Below are 13809 nucleotides of genomic sequence, written 5' to 3' on the forward strand. Positions count from 1 at the left end.
ACAAGGAATAATTCACTGCATTTTCAAGCTTGGCAGCTTGTTTCTTATAATTCCTTGAGAGGTGGTAATTAAATGTCATTGCATTAGAACCAATATGTCCCAAGCAGAGAACAAACTCATACTCATAATTATGTAGCCATCACATTAAACAAACAAGATGCTCATTAAAAATAGATGCAAAAGATTCAATTAGATCTAATGCTGTATTAAGGATTTGATGACATGCTGGCTTTATCTCCATTGGTTCTAGGCAATAATGAAGCAGCTTTTCAGAGTGACCCGAGAGGAATATGTTTCTTTTTTAAACACTCATTTTCTTTCTTAATCTTAAAACTACTATTAAGCACCTTTTCTTCAAAGTAAAGAGGGAAGGGGGGAAAAAAGGGAAAGGAGCTTTATTGTTTTCTAGCATTCCATCTGAGTTTAGAGGCATAGAAGAATGAGGGAGCCCAATCTTTATTCTGTGTGCAACCTCCAATACAATTCAGAATAATGTAATAGGAAATCAAATATCTGTAAGGGAGATTATTGAGTGTACAGTAAAGGATGATTATTGAATGTACAGAATTTGTTCTAAGCATTATCTACCTCCTGTATGCCTTAGCACCAGAAGAGCTGTGTGATGGTCACTGTGATCCATTCCTCCCGGTGAATCCGCTGCCTTTGGTCCATCCTCACCACCCGGCTGGGCACTGCCTGCAGTTCCCACTGAGCTGTAGATCTTTCTCTCACAAGCTGGTTTTATTTAAACTCCTGTCTGTGGCCCTGCCCTTGTGTTTTGGAAGCACGTTACATTTTGCCAAGCGATCAGGACTGTGCTGTTCCATCGCTGCTTTCTTTTCTCTGAAAAGTCTGCCCAGGGGACAGAGCTGTAAATTGTGTGCCTGCTCCATCTTAATCCATCACTTGGACCAAGCAGCAGAGTATTTGCAAAGACTGAAACAAAATCAACTTTGTTTTTTCCTTGACTCTCTCGCCTAGCTTGCAATACAGACACTGTCAACTTTTAATTATGTGTGGGCAGATTATCCAGTTGCAAATGAACCCTGTTACACCAAAAATAAAACACTTTTATTCCCCTCGTTGACCTTTCCTACATCGTCTCCCCAGTTTTTTGCTAAGATTAATATAGAAAATAAAACCTTTATTTCCACAGTCTGATTTACATCAGTTTTGTTCAAATGTGTTTCACTTTATTTGGGTTAGTTCAGCTCCCTCCCTGAGTCTGGATAATCACTAGTTGACTGACTATAGTGAGGAAAGACATATTAAAATTTATAGTTATCAAATAGCCTGATGCAGTGTCTGCTGTAGATGGCAAAGTAGATTGGAATGATTGGGCATTTGTCTCTGAAACAGAGGGTGGTTTTGATGTATGTGCATCATTTGTAAGAGAATTTGCTTCTCCATAGCAGTGCTGTGGTTGATGCAGCATAATTAAGAATTTCATCACCAATCTGGAAAGTGCCCTTTGCTTTTGAATGTGGTTTGATTTCACAGAGAAATCACTTTCTGGGCATGATGTATTTGGAACCCCAAGAATTCCACTACCTACAGAGTAATTGCTATGATGGAAATTTAGGAGATGTGTGCTTGTGAATGATATTGTTGTAACAACCAATTTCTTTACTCCATCTTGTAAATCAGTATATTCCAGCAAAGAGCACAAGCCTGAAAATTGTATATTGACGAGTACATGTTAATATATAAGAAATAGCAATAAAGAAATACATTGAGTAGGTTTTCAGTTCAGCTTCATCTCCTGCTCCTGTGTCCAGTCTAAAGATAGCTGTGAAATCTCTCTTGCATTCCAAGGGGAGGTACAATGAGGAAATAACTGCAGTGCTGCCAGTGCAGAGCAGGAGATGGTGGTGGGGAGGTGAGATGGCTTTGCCAGACTGGTGCTTGCTGTGTTTTCGTGTTCTCAGGGAGAGACAGGCTCCTTCAGAGTGTAACAGCTGCTGATTTGGTCTGTAAAACATACAAACTTGTGTTATCTGGTAGAAAACTGCAAACTGGGAAAAAAAAAGACTGTCTGTTGAAACATGAAGAACATATTTTTTTCCCACTTTTGCTGACATACCTTTCCTTAGTCAGCTCATTTTTCTTTTAAAGTATTTCCCCCCGTTTTTCCTTTTTTTGTTGTTGTTTTGTTTTGGTTTGGTTTTTCCTTTTTTTTTTTTTTCCCAAATGAGGATAACAACACCTTGGGTGCCATTTCACTGTCATCTGCAAGTGCCATTTCAACTCCTCCAAGGAAGGAGTTGCCATGAAAGAAGTAGAAGAAGTCTATGGGAGCCTTTCTCCTGATAAGGGCAAAATTGTGACCATCCTGGGCCACTGTTGGCATTTCCCTTCACACCACCCTCTGAAAGCTCTTGACCAGAGGAAAAGGATATGCAAAAGGTGAGGTTTTCTTTACACTTATAGGGCCTTTCATCCCCCAACAACTGAATTCATTTCACCCATAAAACAAGGGCCTCGAAGGATCCCACCCTCTTGAGCATGGGATTGGTTAATTTGTATTCTGCTGCTGGTTCTGTAAGATAACAAATACAGGAAGAGAACATCAATCCTGATTTCTTTTCTTTCTTTATCTCCCCTCCTGTTCTCTGTTGTGCCACGACTGCTAATAACATTCTGGTTTAGTGGCGGATGTAATAAGATATGGATGCTGGATATTGTTTTTTATACCTGTTGCACCTATGAGAATGTGGATGGCAGACTTCCCTCCTCCTCTCCTGCTTCTCTCTGAATTGAATTCATTTACCTCAAAATTACAGAGCTGTAGTCACAAATCCATCAGGTCAGAGAGATACTTAGAAGAAAAATGTAGTCCTCTCACCCCTCCTATGTGCCCTTACATTGTTATCAATCCCTCAACACTCTTCTCTTTTTTTCTGAAAAAGAGGGACAAATACTCCATTTTTCCACTTAAATTTCAGATCATTTGCTAAAGTCATTTTGTGTAACCAACTTTAATTATTGATAAAGGTGAGACTTTCTGTACTTGTAATAAATTTCTATATTCATAAAAAGCCAGGGATTCATAACAGCCAGCTCTAAATTATTTATCAGTCAGAAGGACAGCTGAATCCATGGTACAGGGTATTTCTAAGGACCTCAGCTGACCAGAGGGGTCACCTGCTTCAGGTATGACCTTGCTCTTTCTGCTCCCTAGAGATTTCCTGACAGAGGAAAGTGGTGGGCATTCTTCAAACATGGATTGACATTTATACATTTACTGGGAAAAAATGCATGGAGATGTGATGTGAAAGTTGGGAACTGGATGTCTGTCCCTCATCCATGAAATGCAAAGAGTGAAGGTGACGATCAGAGCCCCTCAGGGCTGGTGGTGCAGGGCAGCACAAAGAAAAAGAAGAAAAGAAAGAATTTCCACCTGTGCCCAGGAAAGCAGAACTGAGGAAAAAAAACCAAAAAAAAAACCAAAAAGCAAAAAACAAAAACAAAACAAAAAAAAAAAAAAAAACCAACAGGACAAAAAGCAGACAGAAGAAGAAAAAATTTCCACTTACCAAAGCTGTTAGGTGAACCTCATCACACATTCATAACTCTGCCTTCCGCCAGCAGCAGGGCTTCAGGAAAAACATCTCCACAGCAGACAGCAGCACAGGTGATCTAGTGCACAGAATCAAGGGCAGGAAGTTTCCCTAAGATTTGTATTTTTGTAAGTGACTGAGACTTTTCAGTTTATTTGCACGATGAAGGAGGTGAGCAGGAAAAAAGAATCCCAGCTCCCTCCATTATGAAATACATATTGTGGCAGAATGCTGCATGCCTTGTGTCAAAGGATCCATAGTATTGATTTCTTGAAATGAAAAATAAGTTTAAGGTGGAGTGCTTGAGAAAAAAAAAATTCAATAAAATTTCAAGTGACTGAATAGAACTATCAATTGTAATGACAGCAATCAAAAAGCCTTATCCAGTTCCACAACATTTTGGTGTCTGGACCTTTATTTTCATTAAATTTGTCATTGACAGAATGCTGACCTTACCTTACCAACCTGTCTAAAATTAGATTAAAATTAGTGTGGCTGAAAATGCTTGATTTCATTCCACACAATGCATGTAAGCAGAAACTGGAAAATATGGAGCAGAAGTGTAAATGTCTGCAGTGCAAACTGGGATACAACAATCCAGTCAACTCAGAAGAATATTTGAAAATATCTCCTGAGATTTAAGAAGGAGCCTCAGCCCCCAGCAGCTCTCACTGAAACCATCTCCCAGGGTGTTAGCAGGAAGGCCAGAACAGGAGAACCTGTGTCTCTTACAAAACCCTTAATTTCTTTGGGTTACTTTTCCCTTTCATTCCCACAACACTCAATGAATAATCAGCCCATGTGGGACCAAGGGCTTCAAATCTCTGGGAAGGTTTCTCCCTGTTTTCAGACTCAGGGTGAGGGACTGCATCTGAACCGTGCCCATCCCCATCATCACCACCATCCCCACCATCCCCACCATCCCCATCATCACCACCATCCCCACCATCACCACCATCACCATCATCACCATCATCCCCACCATCACCACCATCCCCATCATCCCCACCATCACCACCATCACCACCATCACCACCATCACCACCATCCCCACCATCACCACCATCCCCACCATCCCCACCATCCCCATCATCACCATCATCCCCACCATCACCACCATCCCCATCATCCCCACCATCACCACCATCCCCACCATCACCACCATCACCACCATCACCACCATCACCACCACCACAGGGCTCCCCAGCAGCTCTCCAGGACCAAAGGCTGTGCCATCCCTGGGCACTCTGTCCTGTTTGTGCCCCAGTTAACATGCGTAGGAATTCATTCTTGATTGCTATAAATCACCTTATCCTGCTATAAATCCTGTAAACAGCATCATCCTTTTCCAGAGGGGATGCTCCCCACATGATGCACCTCTGTAACCCTTGTGGACTGGGGCAGGGGCTTTGCTGGTGCCTGGGGAAGAGTCCAGGCCATCAGGGATGGGTGGGTCTCCTCCCTGCTCCTTGGTTCAGAGCTTTGTTCTCTCCTTCATGCTTCTCCCTACTCAGTTCAGGGCTGCTTTCCCTGATTCTCCCCTCTGTTCACTGAAACAAGGCTGTGGCTCAGCAGCTCCCAGGGGACACACATGGCAGGTCCCCACAGCCCCAGGAGTGACCACAGCTCACTCTTCACCACACTTGGCTGCAATGTGGTTATCCCTGGTCTTCTCCTTGTTACTCCACCAGAGAGAGCAGGGACAGAGGCAGCCTGTGCTGCTTTATTCTCATGATTCTCGCCATCTCTATTTTCTGTCTTCTTTCTTCAGATTTCCTACTCTTTTTTTTCTCCCTGTGATTTTGGAGGTTTTGCTGTTAAAGCTTCCCAAAGCATTCCTGGAGCTTCTTAATCCTCTACAGCCCCAGAGCATCAGGCTCACAGATGCTGCTGACCTTCCCTGCTGGGAATGACTCTCCCAGTGGATCTAAGAAGCTCAGACCCCCTAGGATGTGCTCCTCTCCTACTTAGGGCTACAAAAAACCTCCTCAGGATGAGACAAGAGAACCTGTCCTTGCATTTCTCGGCCAAGAGCTGTTCTTTGTGACTCTCTGAAGTCCAGGGTGTGCATCTTGCAGCTGCTGGGCAACAGAAGGTGCATCTTTACAAACTTGTCAGGATAAAACACCCTGAGTCACTGCCTGGTACCACAGGATCCATGTCCATGGCTGAGCACCATGCCAGGGACAGAAAATGGATAAAAAGCCTACATTTTGCAAAAGTCTACATTTTGCAAACCTCTTTTTTTTATTTGTGGCTCTAGGCTGGATTCTGGTTTGACTGCACAAATGGTTTCAATGCAAAGTTCTTGCTTTTCCTTTCTATTATTTCAAGACCTTTCTTAAAAGGCACAAGCACAAGGAGCTGCCCCTCAATGTCTGTGGCAGTGCCTCTGATTTGGAACACACCAGACATTCTTCTCTTGGTTGTCATCAAAGGTATCACGTCCTCCAGCATCTAGAGGTTAAATTGTGCTCTCTGATGGAGAATTTTTGCCTTCTTTTGTTCCAAATGATAACACTAAATTTGTACCATTTTCCTGGAAATGTTTCTTTGTACTTAAAGAAAAACAAAATCAAGACTAAATAAGAAGCTGGTTGGCAAGTGGCTCTATCTTTCCTAAAGCCTTTTGAACTTTTCAGACCTCGAAGTGTTTGATTTACTTTGCCGTTCAGGTGTCATCTCAGGCTGATTATTTCCAAGACTCGTTCTCTTGTCCCAGGTCATTGAGTTTTGCACTTGATCTTCAAGAGCACCTTGGCTTCAGCTGTTTCCTTGGGCGTACACAGGCTTGCATTCACCTGCAGGGAGAGCAACCTGCACTGAAACTACTGGAGTCGATTCACAGGAAAAGGGCCAATTTTTTCCTTTATTGCTTCTACTGTTGCAGAGAGATGAATTCTCCATGGCATAATAGCAGAACAAAAATAGATTGCTTCTGTAATACTCTATACAACAGCCTGGAATACATCAGCCTTTTTCCTCAACAGTTCTTTGACAAATGAAACTTTATCTAACCATGTTCACCATGTTATTCTCCTTCTCCTTTTTGCTCCATTTTTCCAGATACCTGCAAGTGCCAAAATGGTGATTGTGCAGTGACACTGCTGTGGTGCTGCTGCCAGAGATAGTGACATTGTGAGCACTGAATTTCATGCTTGATGGACAGAGGTTTCCATTTATGATAGTGCCAATGAAGACCAGCAGTGCTTGGGCTCTGGTCAGGTTTCTCTTTATTTTGGGCGGTATTTGCTGTCTTGGATAGCCCTCAGCAATTTTTGAAGCAAGTTTCCCATTCTGTTCAGTCTTGATGCAGGAAAAGTATCAGGGAAATGTCCTTGTCTATAGAAAACCTTTTAATTAAAACAACTGCTTGGCTCTGCTCTATTGAAAGCAAACAACTCTGAGGGGAGCATTTGTTTTATCTGTACGTGGAGAAAAGGCAATAAATGCTCACAATCTGGCTAAAAATAGATGCCAAAGTGAACTCCCTATTTTCAGGTCTAAAGAAACCTAAAATATTTTAAATAAAATTATGCTATTTGTCAAACACTTTCAGACTCTGGGGAAAAGCCATTCCTTTTAATTTGAGAGAAATGTTCCATTCAAATTGAGGACTTCATGGTTTCATCCTCCCTCAGCACCTCAGCCCAGTGTCTCTGCAGAAAAGGGTATTAAATGAGATTAGCAGGAAGCCAGTTCCTCCATAAATTAGGATTTTGTATCAAGTATGTGTGCTTTGGCCACTTTTTCTTTAATTTGACTTATTCCAATCCCCATTACTTTTGCAAGTCCTTATGGATGCTTTCAGGGCTGCATGCTGAAGGCTGCAAACCCAGCCAGCCCCAGGAGAAAATGGATCTGTTTCTGTCCCACCTCCTTGCTGCTACTGCCCAAGGACTTTTGCTATCAAATTCAAAGGAATCACCCATAATTGCAAGATTATATAAATGTATTTGGAGAGCCTGGGTTTAGGGACTGCTGTGCAGTGTGACAGGCACTGCACTCCCAGCACTCCTGGTGCTGCCTGGGGCCAGCACAGACCCAAGCAATGCAAACAAAATGTTCTAGCAGGAAAATGGGTATTTTCTGATGGGTGAGGCTGACAGTTGTGTGGTGCAGTGAATCTCAGCAGATTTCAAGAGGTTCCACATAGGAAGAACAGGCAAAACTTCTTCAGAGCCATTTCATGCAAACTTTCTTCTTGGGGTAACAGCTAAGAGGTATTGCAGGGCTGTGTGCCCTGAGCAGTGTTATGGTATTCCCTGTATCCCTTCTTTGTCATCCCTGGCAGTGCTGAAAACATCCTCAGATATTTCATGAACCAACCACAACCCTCCAGCTGCATTCCCAGAGAACAGTGACAGCCCAACTCTGCCCTGTGCCATGCCAGGGTTTCCCCTGGGTTCCCATCCTCATGGTGGCATATGGGGTTTGTCCCAGCTGGGGACAGGTGTGCAAAGGTGCTTGTAGGAAACTGCTGCTCACATCCGAGACTGGCAAGCTCCAAATAAAGCAAAAGCTGGGGTGTGGCCTCGTGGTAGGGCACTCCTGCTCGGACTGGTGCTGCCCACCACCCCGTGCCTCGGGCAGGGGCCTCGCTGGGCACTTTGGGTGAGGTCTGCCAGACTTTGGGTGAGGGCTGCAGATGGCAGGCACAGTTTGTGAGCTCGCTTTGCTGCCCCAGGGCCTGCTGGGCAGGATTGATTGCACGGCTCAGGAAGAGGCATTAGCAGATGTTATTGATGTGGGACTGGCATTATGCACAGCACATGCTGTCCATGGAGAGAAAAAAACACAGATGGCATAATTTTTTAAAACCTCTCTGCCAAAATCTTTTAAAACAAAACTTGCCATTTCTGCTTGAATTGATCCTCCTTTCCTGCTATTGATTTTTGCTCTTTGCCATCGCTGATGTGAGGAACGGGGATGAACAGGGAGCGGCAGCACGTGGATGGAGGAAATCATCTTCAGCAAACCCTGTGTTTGGTGGGGGTTTCTTGTTTTCATTGGGGTTGGGTTTTTGTTTTGGCTGTACTCTTACTGCTCTATTTAGCATCGAAATAACAGGGCTGTTAGACTGGCTAGCAAGTCCCCAGACGCCCATAAGGAGAACTTGGTGCTGTATTTATGTGACGGCTGTACCATAAAAGTGGATCAGGAAATGCTTCAAGCCGAGAGCTTGGCTTGAGCAGAGTGACCTGACATGAGCTGGAGCTGAGGAAGGATTTCTGAAGCTGCTCAAATAATTACAGCTGTACCTGTACCAGAAGTATGCAGTTTTGATGAGAGCTTCCATATTTCAGTCCTCAGCTACCTGGACAATGACATCTGGAATAGGGACCGAAAGGCCAAATCTCTCCCCCTTTTTTTTTCTTAATGAGCAAACCTTCAGGATTGAAAAATAGGACAATCCAAGAAATGCAGATGCCTGGGAGCACCAGCATTAAATGCAGACCATAAAGATTATGTATGTTTTCAGCACTATTACATTTGCAAGAACAGACTTCTGCTTGCATCACACTCCCAGGAAGGTTTGTGTCAAACAGCAGATAATGGAAATCATCCAGGTTCCGATTACTTTGGTGGCAGCCTACCTTGAATACAGCATTCAGTTCTGGGCCACCTCATTACTAGGAAAATACCAAATTGCAGACAATTCAAAGAGCAGCTAAAATGATTTTGGGGTTGAAAAGACTGATTTATGAGAAAAGATGATGAACTAAATATATATACCTTCACTGAATAATGACTTGTGTTACGGTTACTGTGTTCAGGCAGACAGAAAAGAATTATTTTCTGTGTACAAAAATGTGATGCTAAGGAGAGCACGATAAAAATGACAGAAGGGAAAGTCTGAGCTAAGAAACAGTACAAAATCTCTGTGAAATAATCTCCTAAAAGGGATAGGAAAAGCTCCCATCTCCTTATTGACATTAAAAAAATACAGAGAAAAATAGAAATGATACCATTATTCATCCAATTATCCAATAGCTTTTTTATAAATATCAAACCCCAAAATAAATAAAAACCAAAAAAAAAGGATTGCATTCTGGTATCCTCTGTATTCCTTAAAAATACAAACTGATACTTTCTTGTCAAAAGTATGATGGAGAAGAAATTTGTTAAGACTGTGTAACTCCCTGTGGGAGATCTGGATTTTGTAACCTTGGCAGTTCTCAGCATGCAACAAATACTCCCTCACACAGGGGACAACATTTCTAACCTAATTCACCTGTGGGGTTTGGGGTTTTATTGTGATTATTGCACACTGCAGACCCAGAGTGTCTGTTCCTGGGATCACAGCCGTGCCAGGAGCAGAGCCAATGCCAGAACTGCCACCCACCCCCCTCTTCCCACCTGGTCTCACAGGAGCCTCCCAAGGGAAGAGCCACAATGAAAAACAAGTCCTGCCTCCAACCTGCTCTTCTGGCATTGCCCAACACCTCCCCATGCTTGCCAGCCGTGCAGGATTGCTCTCCTGGCCTCGGCGTGCAGGGGGCATTCCAGCAGCACGGACACTGATAACTGCATGATGTTGACAAAAGGGACAAAATCCTTTTATCTGCTGTCTACAGAGAATGTTCGAGACTGAGGAGAAAACACATGGAGGGTGGGATGAAGTATTTTAATCAGACCCATTTTCCATACAGAAATGCTACGGTTTGAGAAAAACTGCTTTGGTCTGGCCCATCCGAATTCATTATTATCACTAACCCTGGAGGAGCTGCACAAAAGACTGCTGTTGATGCTGTATCCAGCTGAGAGTTTCACGAAGAAAATCTGCACTTTTAAAATCAGCTAATCATCAGAATAGCTAAGGAAGTAGCTCTTTCCGTTGGATCACAACCGTGCCAGCACTTTGCACAGCAAAAGTTGTAAAAGAAGAAGCATGCAACATTAAGTGACATAAGTGAATGTGTCATTAAAGAACCAAAGAGCTAATTTTTTTTCTAAATATGTCATTTAAAAAAATGAAGATGCCTCATTTAAACTGATCGAAAAGCTGTTAAACCAATTTAACACTTTGCTGTTTACTCCTGAAAGATGTCGAGAGCTTATCTCCCCCTACCACTGTTCAAGGCTAATCAGAATATATTATTGCATCTCTTTTCCATTGCAATAAGCCAGTAAAATGAATGTAGAGATTTCTGTGAACTCTGTTTACCAAAGATCTATTCCTTTTCTTGTCCAAAGTGGCTAAGAGTCTGGAAGGGAGGAAGGGACAGAGAAGCACTGGAAGGCACAGGCTCATACTCGTGGAAATGAACTACATAAAATCTTAATGGGAAAACAATGGTAGCTGAAAACAAGCTTTAAAATGACTCAGGCTGTCCCAAGTAGGGAAGCTTTCCAAAATCTAACCACCATCAGGCTCAGGAAAAATTCTCTTTCCCTCCTCTCCAAAATTAACTCTATTTGCCAAAGGGGAAAACAGCAGCCCAATAATAAAATCATAGTTATCTGCTAGCAGTGCAGGTTGCCTCCTCCTGCAGAGCTCTGGATCAAGGGCAGTGGTGAAAGGCTTTGATATACAGCACACATCAGGACTTGGCTTTATTTTGTTTGCTCTCCCTGCTTAGAGGGGGAGAAGTAAACCCAGCACATTTCCACCCTTGGCTTTCCCTATGCAAGAGGCTGGGAGGGAGAAAATTTCAGGAAGGACAGGAGAGACTGTAGAAAATTCTGGGAGATAAAAATGAATGAGGAACAGGAAAAAGAGTGGACAGCATAGTGCAGAGGATCAGGAGATTTGCTTGAGGCATATGGTTGGAAAATTGTTCTTTTTCTCAGCACCAAACAGATCTATTAAAAAAAAAAAAAAAAAGAAAGAAAGAAAAAAAAGCACAGGCATGGTTTACCAAGGGTCAACAGATTTATGGTTAGCTTTAAATCTGTGCAACTTCGCTGGGAGGTTTAGTTTTGGGTGTATTCAGGATGGGGAATAAGCATATGAATTATTCTGGTAGAGTGGTAGTAAATAGTCTGGCAGTCTCAGACCAATTTCTGTGGTGCCATATCTCATAAAGTCTGATAAATCCAGCATGTGCAGCTGCTGAGGACTTTTGGCAGTAGAAAAAAGCCTATATAGCAGTAAGTATCTATACAGCAGAGAATCACTGACCATGTACCAGCCCTGGCAACTTGCTTTTGTGATGCTGAGATTTTGTTACTGCCTCAATCTATCTCCTGTGTTTTGGGTGAGAAATGAGAATAGTACTGGGGAGTGCAGAGCAACTATGGATGAGCCTGCTGGACTGTGTCTGACTGAATTCCCCAGGCTGATAGCAAAGTGCTTCATGTCTGGATCTCTCATTTATGAGTTCATCACACTTAGAGCAGGTCCAGCAGGTCCAGATATTTTGGGGGTTGGTGCTTACTGGCCTCTTAAAGTTCCCTTTCCTATCCAGTTGCAGTGATTTGAATACCCTGGAAGAAAAAGGGAGGAAAAGGATCTCCTGCTTACTAGTTTTGGAAAATTTTATACATTCCATGTATATTTCTTTCCAGCCAAAAAATCCCTCTCCACTTCATTACTCCCTTAGCTTAAACATCTAAACTAAATTCTGTCCTTTTATTTCTTATTATTTGTGCAAGAGATTCAGCTTTGCATGCAAAACACCCTACCAGTTTTAATCTGAAGCATAAGTATGATCCTTTTCATTACAAAGTTGATATTTATATTTGACAAAATAGTATTGGAAATAAAACCTGTTACCATGTCAGGTAGCAGCTAAAGCTATCTATGCAGCTGCAAGAGTGACTCTTATGCCCACTACTAGAAATTAAAAACAGAATTGTTAAAACATTGCTGGGGATAATTTCAGCCCAGAAATACCAAGCAGCTTTTATGAATGTTCCTGTTTTCCCCTCCTGGCAAAACTGTATCCCTCTTCACTGGGAAGGGGGGGTTTAACATGCTTAGGAGGCTTGGAGAGCTGTCTGAAAGCAGTCAATCAGTCTGCACTGTGATAGTCTGGGTCTGACTCTATTTTGTTTAAAAAGCAGAGGTAAATATGACCTGAGGAAATAAAAAGAACTGAGAAAAAATTCTGCCTATGGAAGGCCAGCTGTCAGTTATCCAAAACGTATTAAATACTGGCAAATGAGTCTCCAAAATCACCTCCAATCAATTTTCTCCTTATTTCCTTTTCCTCCAGCCACACACAGTTTTATTCCATCAGAGAATTCCATCTCTCTGGGTGCAGAGAGAGCAGAAGCTCTCTGAGGAGACCCCTCACCCCTGAGGTTGCTTAGCCCAGCCCCAAAGTCAAAGAAAACCAGGAGCACACCTTGTGTGGGACACCACTGGTGAAAGCTGGGTGTCTTGGGCAGGGCTGAATCCTGCACCACTCTGCAGCACAGCAAACCCTCAGTATGTGCAGAACCCAGCCCTGCAGACCACCCTCTCAGTTACCTGGAGCCATCCTGCCTCTAGGGAGCTGGGATCCCTGCCCCGGTGTGCTGCCATTTGCCTTTGAATCAACACGGTGGAAACCCACAGAAAGCTGCCCTCCAAATCCTGACCTAACTTTCCTCAGATGGACAAAGCAGCCGGATTATCCTGTCTGCAGGGCAACCTACAGCTGAGGCTTTATTTGCTGAGTGCATTTGAGACGTGCCATCCTCTTCAGGGCTGCTGGCTGCTGCGTATATGTGGATGGTCGTGCTTTTGCCAGGGCACTTTGGTTTTAGCAGCAGAGGTTTGCAGTTCAGCACTTGCTGGATATTGCCCCTTGCTCAGGAGAACTCCTCTGCTTCCCTTGCAGCTATTGCTGTGCCTCTCCGTGGTGCTCTTAGCACCAGGTAAGCTGTGCCAGCACATCCTATTTTTACACCCTGGGAAATGGCAGCCCCGTGATGAGTTACGGGCTGGAAAGCGAGCGGTGCAGTGGGGGGTGTGCGGTGCTCTACGTGCAGGTGAGTACATAAAACAGCACTGAGGGCAGCATCCCTGGGCCCTGCTAGATTCTGGCAGCCTGCTTCCTTCTGCTTACAGCTCGAGCATTAGTGCAGGCTGCAGGGACTTGTACACATTTGCTTTGGGCTGCCTGTCTGAAATATCTACCTCTGCATCCTGAGCCTTGCAGAGCAGGCAGCATCAGATGGGGTTTTCAGGCATCTGTTCTGGGAAAGAGCCCTGTAGGGCTGATGCCACTGACTCCACAGGATCCAGATATGCTTATTTCCCTGACACTGGGTCCCAACAGTGGTCTGGTGTGCAGAAAGTTGTTTATTCAAGCTGCAG

The 13809-nt window shown here is 43.5% G+C and overlaps 1 long non-coding RNA gene across 1 annotated transcript; it reads right to left on the reverse strand.

Moving 5' to 3' along the window:
* Positions 1 to 1749: 1749 nt before the first annotated feature.
* On the reverse strand, positions 1750 to 13031 carry LOC119705288. The gene is made up of 3 exons (XR_005258184.1): positions 12979 to 13031; positions 3537 to 3639; positions 1750 to 2015 (listed from the first exon to the last, which is right to left on the reverse strand). It is a non-coding gene; the product is annotated as an uncharacterized LOC119705288 (long non-coding RNA).
* Positions 13032 to 13809: the final 778 nt, after the last annotated feature.

Source organism: Motacilla alba, chromosome 10, assembly GCF_015832195.1.
Source record: "Motacilla alba alba isolate MOTALB_02 chromosome 10, Motacilla_alba_V1.0_pri, whole genome shotgun sequence".
Lineage (NCBI taxonomy): Eukaryota > Metazoa > Chordata > Aves > Passeriformes > Motacillidae > Motacilla > Motacilla alba.